Here is a 10,473-nt window from a genome sequence, read left to right as displayed (position 1 = left end):
TCAGACAGCCATTTTGCTTTTCTGCATTTCTTTTTCTTGGGGATGATCTTGCTCCCTGTCTCCTGTACAATGTCACGAACCTCTGTCCATAGTTCATCAGGCACTCTGTCTATCAGATCTAGTCCCTTAAATCTATTTCTCACTTCCACTGTATAGTCATAAGGGATTTGATTTAGGTCATATAAGATAGTAAGTGGCCTTACTAACTGTCAGAGCCCTAGTTTCCATTTCATGCAGCAGCTGTGAGCTTCCTAATGTGTCCAGTGATTTTCCTTAACGACAAGCCACATCTTCAGTCACAATTGAGTATTCCTCCTTTGATTGCTATAGCACTGTGTATATACCTCTATTAATACATCAATTCTGGATTTTAATGATCCATTCATAAGTCTGTCTTCTTTACCGTGAAATCTTCAAGCATCATATTTTACTTAATATTTGATTCACATTTTACTTATTTATTTTTAGAATTTAGTGTTATGACTGACACATATCAAGTAATTAATGAATATTTTATGAATGGAGGAACAAATTTACTCAGAATATGTCAAGTGAGTGCACATAGGCAGCCTTGGGTGTAATCAATTTAAATAACTCCTTGAGATTCTAGCCCTTTACACCCTGCTTCTAGAACTGACTGTTTTTTCCATCACCTGTTCATCCATCCATCCAACCCACAGGAATGCCAGGCACCATGCCAACCTCTAGGAATTCAGAGAGATACACTGTCCTCTATTGGCATAGATTCCATTCTTCCCTCCACAATGTAAACTGGGGGCCCTCTGGCCGTTTGATACCATTTCAGATGTAAACTCTGTCTGGGGATGTGTGCAAAGCTGGCAATGGATAGAAATAGCGCTCTCAGTGTAAACATATAGGCTAGCACTGACAAGAAAATGCTCAGTGATCTGCTCAGAAAGACAGGTGAACACATATCCAAGAGAGAATAGCAGAGGGTGCTGCTTCCCATCTGAGCACTGTAGTACATCTGTGTGACTCTCACTGGGCACAGTGTGGGGCATCTGTGGGACTCTCCCTGGGGACACAGTGTGGGACATCTGTGGGACCTCACTGGGGACACAGTGTGGGACATCTGTGGGACTCTCACTGAGCACAACTGCTGAGTTGTCTTCCTGGCCTTTTTGGCTGTTTAGTAATGGAGAGAGTCTGCAGTTTCCTAAGAAGAAAACACTCTCTACAAATTTAAGGATTTCTGAATATTTCTAGTTGATTCCCTGTTTCTTCCTTCTCATTCAGAAAATTACAAGTTATAAGCTACTGGGAAGAAGGCAGGAGAATGTCACACTCTACATCTAGCCAGAACCTTCAAAGATTATAGAGTTCTTCTCTTTATTATTAGGGTATATCTTAAGTGTTCAGAGTTCAGTTATAACTATTGGTAGGCTGTGAACTTCTAATCATCTTTGCAGTTCTCAGTAGTGCTTAAGAGTTCCAATCTTCTGGAAAAATCTTTTCCTTTAATGTCCAAATAAAATAACTCAAGCTGTAGCCAGTGTAGTTTGGGGAAGTACAATACCCTTCCCAGCATTTTGAAAATGCCTAATCAGTGCTTGCCTTCCTCTGTGGTTTCTTGTCATCTCTCTCCCACCTAATTTTTGGTCATCCTTGGTCTTATCACAAGGCCTTCCAACTGCTGCCCTCTTTGTTCTGTTTACCCCAGAATGTGGGCAGTGTTCCCTTTTCATTCATTTCTAAAGCACCAATAATCATTAAGTCTATTGTGGATAATAGATTTTAACTAAATATTAACAAAGAGGCATCTTTAATTCTAAAATTCTTTAGCTATCCCTTCAGAGAGAACTTATGACCAGCCAATTCTCTTTTTGTAAATAAAGTATTAGTTGCTCAGTTGTGTCTGACTCTTTGCGACCCCAGGGATTGTAGACTGCCAGGCTCCTCTGTCAAGGATACTGGAGTGGGTTGCTATTCCCTCCTCCTGGGGATCTTTCCAACCCTGGTCTCCTGCATGGCAAGCAGATTCTTTACTACTGAGCCTCTAGGGAAGCCCCTTTTGTAGCTAAGGCCTATTCTGTTTCTTCTCTTACCCAATTCTTCATGAGATTGATAAATTTATATTTCTGGATCCCAGAAAAAAACACTTTCAACTTATGCTGATCATTTCAGTTCCCTTTGTTTTGGTAATTCCAATGCAATCTACAGCCTGAGCCCTACTTTCCCTGTCTGAACTATTGGTATATTTCCCTAAAGAGGGAAATTTTCCTCTCATGTCTCTTTTTTTGCATCCAGATTGTAAAAAAGACTAAAGTAAGACTTAAAAGAGTAATTTTTAAAATCTCTACATTACACTTGTTTCTGTCTAGATGTGATCTATCTGGCATGTGAGGTCCTTGGCACATGGTGGAACTCAATCTTTTTTTTTTTTTTTTGAAACTCAATCTTTAACAACAGTAATATTCACTCTTTCTTTGAAGATAGCAATTAATCTCAGAATATTTCATGTGTTGCTTCCCTTTTCCATCTTGTGATCCTTTTAAGGATTCCCATAAATTCTCTGGAGAGGGAAATGGCAACCCACTCCAGTGTTCTTGCCTGGATAGAGAAACCTGGTGGGCTACAGACCATGGGGTCGCAAGAGTCAAACACGACCTTTCAACTAAACCACCACCACCAGAAATTCTCTCTTGAACCCGAACTCTCAATACAAACAAAACAAACTGTAAAGTCCACTTTGTGAGTGCTCTCATCAGCAAGCAAAGCAAGTCCACATTCCAGCTGGCTTCTGAGTAACACCCAATCATCTCTTTACTCTGAGAGTCTTAGTTTCCTCTTTTGTAAAATGAGGAAGTTGGCCTACTTTTTCTGTAGCTTCCTTCCAGCTTTAGAAAATCATGTATGCCTCTTAAAGATGATGGGGGAGGAGATAAGGGGTTGGACCCAAGAAGTGGAAAAGGCCAGCTAATCTTATTTGTAGCTCTGACCTTCTGCTGCCATTAACACTAACATTTGATAAACAAAATGTTTCAACTAAAATTAAGTGATGGGGTAATATAATTCAAGTATGAAAAAAATTTTTCTCCTGAATTTTAATTTAAACCATTTCCCTTTTCTTCTATAATTGTTTCAGAACTACCCAAGAAAACGCAAGAATTGGTCTTAGGGAGGGACAGTTTTGTAGAAAAATTAAAGAAAAAAATTCAAGATTACTGTCTGAGGTAAGATTTTAGCTTGCTTAGAAATGTTAAAAAAAAAAAAAAATTAAGTTGAAGCACCATCTAGTGGCTCTCAATTGTGTTTTGCCTCCAATTTCCCTCAATTTAGGACCACAATTAATTTGTTGTGCATGTATATGTACATGTATGTTCAGAAAAGAAATAATGCTTTTTTTTTTTTATCTTTATGTGTAGGTAAGATGTTGAGAGGAAATAGTTTAGCTTTTTACTCTTCCCGGAAAATCAGGGCAGTGAGAGTGGAATAGACAAACATGAACTTGGGTAAATCTCTTCAGGCAGTGATGGAGTCTCTTCTGTTGAAAAAGAACATAATAAAATCCCATAGATTTCAGTTCCTCTGTTTTTCTGCTCACATCCTCTCTAAGAGCCCACAACAGTGTCTTTATCTTCCCAATCTCATAACGCAGACTTGTCCTCACATGTCTAGGGATTGGCTGACTATTAGGTCATCTTTGCCCACCCCCAGCTTCCCACACCCTTTCCTATCGTAAGTCCACAGCATTCTTTGAGTTTACACAAGTAGCAATTCTTTTGCAACTATCTTAGAGATGACTTTCTTGCCTATGATTACTATATTCTGAAGTTACATCTGACTGATTACCTCTAAGGGAAGAACGAAAATAGACCATAACAATGCACATGAATAGAATATAACTTGCATCATAATCCAGGCAAACAAAAATAGGCCATAAAAATGCACATGAATAGAGCATAATCCATGTTGCAAGACCAAGAGCAAATCTTATGATTGGTAAGCTAGATATTTATATCAATCAGATTAAGTTCAACTGCACATTGGGTAAAACTGAAAACAACAGTGCCATGAACAAAATAGTTTATTCTCTCTCACACAAAAATTTAGAGGTAGGTAGTCTATGGCTACTTCATGGTCACAAAGTGCCAGGATCCTTCTATTTTTCATTTTCACCTTCTTAATAAGTTAGGTTCCATCCTCAAAGTTACTTAAGACCCACTTTGGCTGGTGGACTTCCAGTCATCATACCAGAGTTGCAATGTAGGAGCTAAGAATAAAAAGCAAAAAAGGGCCTCTTCTCTTTCTTTAAAGAACGATTCCTAAAATATCACACAAGATGTACGTTTACACTTGTGAAAACTTTTGTGGGTGGTCATACTGAGTTGCAAGAGAAACTGAGAAATATCTTTTAGCTAAGTATGTCTCTACACTAAATAAAAGTGGAGTTTTATTACTAGGTATGTGTCAGAAACCTAATGTGACAATGCTATGTATCAAACAACCGCAAAAACCTCTGTGACAATTGCTCAAATGTCTGAGATCAACTGAAAGTCAGGTGGGCAGCTCTTCTGACCTTGACTAATCTTCACACTTCTGGAGGAGATGACTGACAGCTATTGAATTGCGTGGGCTGGCCTTGACAGAAAGTGGGGGATGATCCTGGGGTATCTCAGCTTTCTACATCTTTCTCATCCTCCACAAGACTAACTCAGTCATGTTCTTATGGAGTAGCAATAGAAACTTTTAGGACCTCTTGAGACCTAGGCTCGAAACTGGTACACTGCCACTTCTGCCTCATTTTATTGGCTAATTTATGGAAAGGATTTTTATGGAAAGGATTTTCCATAAAGACTTTTTATAGAAAGAAGTCTAAGGTTATTGATAAATTACATGGATAGAGGGAGGGGAGAAAATTTGGAATCATGAATACAATCACTATGAGATGAAAGGGGAAATGAACATTGCACCAGGCAGCTAGCAATCTGTGCAAACAGTATTTTTGAGGCTGTAACTGAATTGTACTACTAGACTTTCTTCCATTTTATGCCCTATATTAAAAGTGAGGGAATTATAATTTAAAAAGAGAGAGAAAAGAACTAATATAAGTTATATATGACATTATTACTAATTTATTTCTTGGCTCATGTTTGGTTACTAACAGGGTATTAACCTTCACATTTGTCTTATTATTTACTATAGGCAGAGATTGGATATATATATCCAAAATCTGATTTTATTTATTCCAAGGCAGCTGCACTGCATTCTTTAGCTTCCATAGCAGTTACTGTGGCTATGTGACAAGCACTAGTCAATGGAATGTGAGCAGAAGCAATTTCCACTAAAATCCTGCATCTATCTCTGTCTCTCTCTGTCCTCTGTCTCTTTATCTCTCCATATTTCTCCTATTCACTTGCTGAACAGAAAATACTCTGAGAAAGGCAGAGCCATAGGATAAAATTCTAGCTTACAGCAAAATTCCCCCTACCACCTGCCCTAGCCCCACTAGCCTGTACTGGTATGTGAAGTGAACAAAAATTAAACTTTTGTGCATGAATACACTGAGATTTGGGAGTGGTTTGTTTCAACCACTAGACTATCCTACTTATATTAGTATTCTCCAGGTAGTATGCATTCATTTTCTCCCTTAGAGTTTTGCTTAAAATAAAAGTAATAGCCCAAATCACCTGCCACTTTACACAATAAATTTTTCCTTTATATAAAAGGACACTTTTAAACTACAGGCTTGCCATAAATGACAATGAAGATAAGGTTCCAGTTTACAGTGGCCCTAGAAGGTTTGAGTTCCACCAAGTACTCTTACTCTTACCACAATTAACACATTGTGTAGTGCAGACAAGAAATCCAGACACTGCAGCTCTAAAAGGTGAGGTGACATTCAGCACTGTCTCTAATGACTAGCAGTTTCTTATGTGGAATCAACTAATAGTTTCTTCAAAAATACAGGTACTACTAAAAACAACTCCTGGACATTTATTTAACGATCAAAGTCTTATGATAATGTTTTCTTTCTAATGAATCTACAATTTTCACTTTTCATTTCCTACCTGCAATCATTTGTTCTCTGGAAGTAGATGAATCCCACGAAGACCAGGATAACCAACAAAAGAGAGAATTTCATGCCGAAAATGATCAGTAAGTCTGATCCTGGAAACCCCAGGGTTCTGACACCTTTAAACATAGATAACGCAAGCAGAGGTGAAGAGCCATTTCAAAAATTCTTCTAATGAACAAATCAGAGTCTATAGTTTAAAAGAGCCTTTTAAAATATTCTTGAAAGTTCACAGATCATCATAATAAAAACACCTTCTAAATTATAATTTGAATTCTGCTAGTGTATTGTTCTTTCAGGACTGAATTTAGCAATGGTATCTTTGCTTTTGTACATGGTATCTTATTAAATATTTATTAAAATATTTACTAAAATATTTTCTGAATGTATAAATACACAGTAAGCATCTTTAAATCTTCCCAATTTTGTAAGAAAAACGTAAATGTACTTTCTGACATGTAAATGTTAGTCTTTGGGCATTATTCTTAGATATTTTGAGTGCTATTTGATAGTACTTTCCCCACAGTAAAATGGTTTTGTCACTGAGTTGCTGTAATACCATTAGTAGGGTATTTTATATCTTCCTGCTTTCATTTATTCATCTGTGAAATGCCCCCCAAGAACTGTTGAAAAGATAAAATGGGAATAGTTGAGGTCATCATTCTGGTCTTTTCTCCTACAAAAATGGCACCCAAAAGACTGTGTGAAGTCTAAGTACTAATCTAACTTTTCATTCAAAAGGTCATGTCATCCTGTTAAATAATCTGCTCACGGTCTAAATTAGCAGCCTATCTCCTAGCAGGCTAGTGCTCAAAATATTTAAGAATAATGCTCAAAGATTAACATTTACATAGGAAGTCAGAAAGTACATTTTACTTTCTTCTTATAGAATTGGCAAGTCTTAACAATGCTTACTGTGCCTTTATTCATTCAGAAAATATTTATTAAAAACATAACATGTACAAGAATAAAGATACCATTACTAAATTCTGTCCTGAAAGAATGATACACTAACAGAATTCAAACTGTAATTTAGAAGGTGTTTTGATTATCAGGCACTATCACGAAAGAAGACACGTCACAACCTTCAAAAAGCTCACAATTCAATTGGAAAGTCAGATCTAGACAATGAAAAGATAACCTTTAAGAGAAGAAAGCAGTGCTAAGTGAGTATTATAGATAGTAAATCATCTAAGGAATAAAGAAGCTTAGTCAGCTCTAACAGGGAGCTCATAGTGGAATCTGAACTGAGTCTTGCTGGTAAAAGAATTAAATAGGCTAAAAGCTGAAGAAAAAGACTTTTCAAGGGAAATAAACAATATGAGCAAAGATTTGAAGAAGAAGGAAATGGCAACCCACTCCAATATTCTTGCCTGGAAAATCCCATGGACGGAGGAGCCTGGTAGGCCACAGACCATGAGGTCGCAAAGAGTCGGACACGACTGAGTGGCTTTGCTTTTTTTTTTTTCTCTTTTTTTTCCCCTTTTATTTTTATTAGTTGGAAGCTAATTACTTTACAATATTGTCGTGGTTTTTGTCATACATTGACATGAATCAGCCATGGATTTACATGTGTTCCCCATCCCGATCCCCTCTCCCACCTCCCTCTCCACCCAATCCCTCTGGGTCTTCCCAGTGCACCAGGCCCGAGCACCTGTCTCATGCATCCAACCTGGGCTGGTGATCTGTTTCACCCTAGATAATATACATGTTTCAATGTTGTTCTTTCGAAACATCCCACCCTCACCTTCTCCCACAGAGTTTGCTTTTTAACTTCAATCATACCTGGAGCATAGAGTGTAATATATAGAGAAGTCAGTGATGATGTGAATTTAAGTCTGCAATTATTTGTAACTGCCACACAGTGTGTCAAACTCTGGGGATGTAGAAATGAATAGTATGGTTCCCACTCTCAAGGGGAGCTAAAGAGCCTCTTAATGAGTGTGAAAGAGGAGAGTGAAAAAGTTGGCTTAAAACTCAACAGTTGAAAAACTAAGATCATGGCATCTGGTCCCATCACTTTATGGAAATAGATGGGGAAACAATGGAAACAGTGACAGACTTTATTTTCTTAGGCTCCAAAATCACTGCAGACAGTGACTGCAGTCATGAAATTAAAAGACGCTTGCTTCATGGAAGAAAGGCTATGACAAACATAGTGTATTAAAAAGCAGAGATATCATTTTGCTGACAAAAGTCCATATAATCAAAGCTATGGTTTTTTCAGTTGTCATGTATGAATTTGACAGTTGGACCATAAAGAAGGCTGTATGCTAAAGAGTTGATGTTTTCGAACTGTGGTGATGGAGAAGACTCTTGAAAGTCCCTTGGACTGCTAGGAGATCAAACCAGTCAATCCTAAAGAAAATCAACCCTGAATATTCTTCAGAAGGACTGATGCTGAAGCTGAAGCTGCAATACTTTGGCCACCAGATGCGAAGAGCCAACTCATTGGAAAATACCTTGATGCTGGGAAAGATTGAAGGCAAAAAAGAGAAGGGGGTGGCAGACGTGAGATAGTTAAATAGCATCACCGACTTGGTGGACAAGAGTTGACCAAATTCTGGGAGATAGTGAAGGACAAGGAAGCCTGTCATGCTGCAGTCCATGGGGTCACAAGGAGTTGGACATGATTTAACAACTGAACAACAACAACAACAACATTCTCAAGGAGCTTACACTGTACTGGGAATCAGAGAAATGGGTAGTTAATTAAAAGGCTATGGAAGTACTCAGAGGCATGCATGAGGCATTATGTGAGCCCAAAGAAGGAACACTTAACCAAACTGCAGGGTGAAAGAAGTTACCGCAGAAGAATTATATCAAATAGTCTTAAAACTTCAATAGGAATTGATTGAACTGAATAGAAGAGAGTTGGGAAAAGAAGTACACTGTGAAGAGGTAGAAATTGCTTGTAAAGAGGAGAGGACCAAAAGAGAACACTTTTGAGGAGCCCAAAGAGGCCCACATGCTTAGGGTGGGGTGTCAGGTGGGGTGTCAGCCTGCTTAGGACAGGCTGGAGACTAGCAAGATATGAGGCAAGCAGAGCAGCAGGCCGAAAGGGTTTAACTTTCCAAGTGGCAAAGAGAAGGCCCTGGGCACACTTAAGTAGGGGAGCAGCCTGTTTTTCATCTTGGAAGTCACTGGTCACAGAGTAGGAGAATGGAGGAAGGTAAGTTAGGGCCAGAAGATCTGTTACAAGGGCAATGAAATAACGCTGGAGAGAGATGATCACGTGCTCAATTAGTGCAGTCAAAAGAAAGAAAAAGGTCTGGATTTAAGAAATAATTTAAAGCAGAATCAGTAAAAGATAGGAACTGATTTTCATTATGAGAAATAAGAAAGAGTGCTATTGTAGGATGATGTCTTTAATTTTCTGGCTTGAGTCATTTATCATGAGATAAAATACAACGTGTGGAGCTTCAGAAGAGGTGTTAGTCCCTCAGTCCTGTCTGACTCTTTGCGACACCATGGACTGTAGCCTGCCAGGCTCCTCTGTCCATGGAATTCTCCAGGCAAGAATACTGCAGTGGGTGGTGCCATTCCTTTCTTCAGGGGATCTTCTCAAAGCAGGGATTGAACTTGGGTCTCCCGCATTGCAGGCAGATTTTTTACTGTCTGAACTAAAGTAGAGGAATTACGGTTCAGAATATATGCACGTTGAGGTGCCCCTGATGCATTTGGGTGAAGCTGGTCAGTTAGAAATTGATTTTGATCTTGGGTAGCTAAGGAGAGGGGCTTCCCTGGTGGCTCAACGGTAAAGAATCCACCTGCAATACAGGAGTCCAGGCTCAATCCCTCAGTCAGGAAGATCCCCTGGAGAAGGAAATGACAACCCACTCAAGTATTCTTGTCTGGGAAATCCCATGGATAGAGGAGCCTGGAGGGCTACAGTCTATGAAGCCGCAAAAGAATCAGACACAACTTAGTGACTAAAATGACAACAATGAGCCAAGGAGAGAAATCTGGGCTCAAAATATAGATTTAAGAGTCAAGAATCAGATGTGGCTGAAGTCATGGGTCCCGAAGAGATCCCTCAAGGAAAAGAAGTAAAAATGAAAAGAGAAGAGAGTCAGTGATGGAATGCATTGAAATACCTTCTTCTTGGAATGAGTAGTTGAAAATGTATCTATTAAAGAAGACTAATAAGTTGACTATATGTTAATAAGAGAACAAAGTGAATATGGAATGAAAACAGATGAAAAGGGAGGAGAGACCACATCAAATATCATAAAGAAGCTAATTAATAACAAGGAATAAAAATTTTATATTTTATTTGGGATCTGAGAGAACTTTAGTACCTTCTGTTAGAACATTTTATGTGCAAAGAGATGCATGTGAGGAGCAGATGTGAGGTGGCATAGAAAAGACAGTGAATATAAAATCCTCCTTTTTTTAGACTTTTAAAATTGAAATGTAGTTGATTTACAGTATCA

This window comes from Dama dama, chromosome 19 (genome assembly GCF_033118175.1).
Source record: "Dama dama isolate Ldn47 chromosome 19, ASM3311817v1, whole genome shotgun sequence".
NCBI classification, from domain to species: Eukaryota; Metazoa; Chordata; class Mammalia; order Artiodactyla; family Cervidae; genus Dama; species Dama dama.
The sequence above is the reverse complement of the archived record's forward strand: the minus strand, read 5'-3'. Positions refer to the sequence as shown.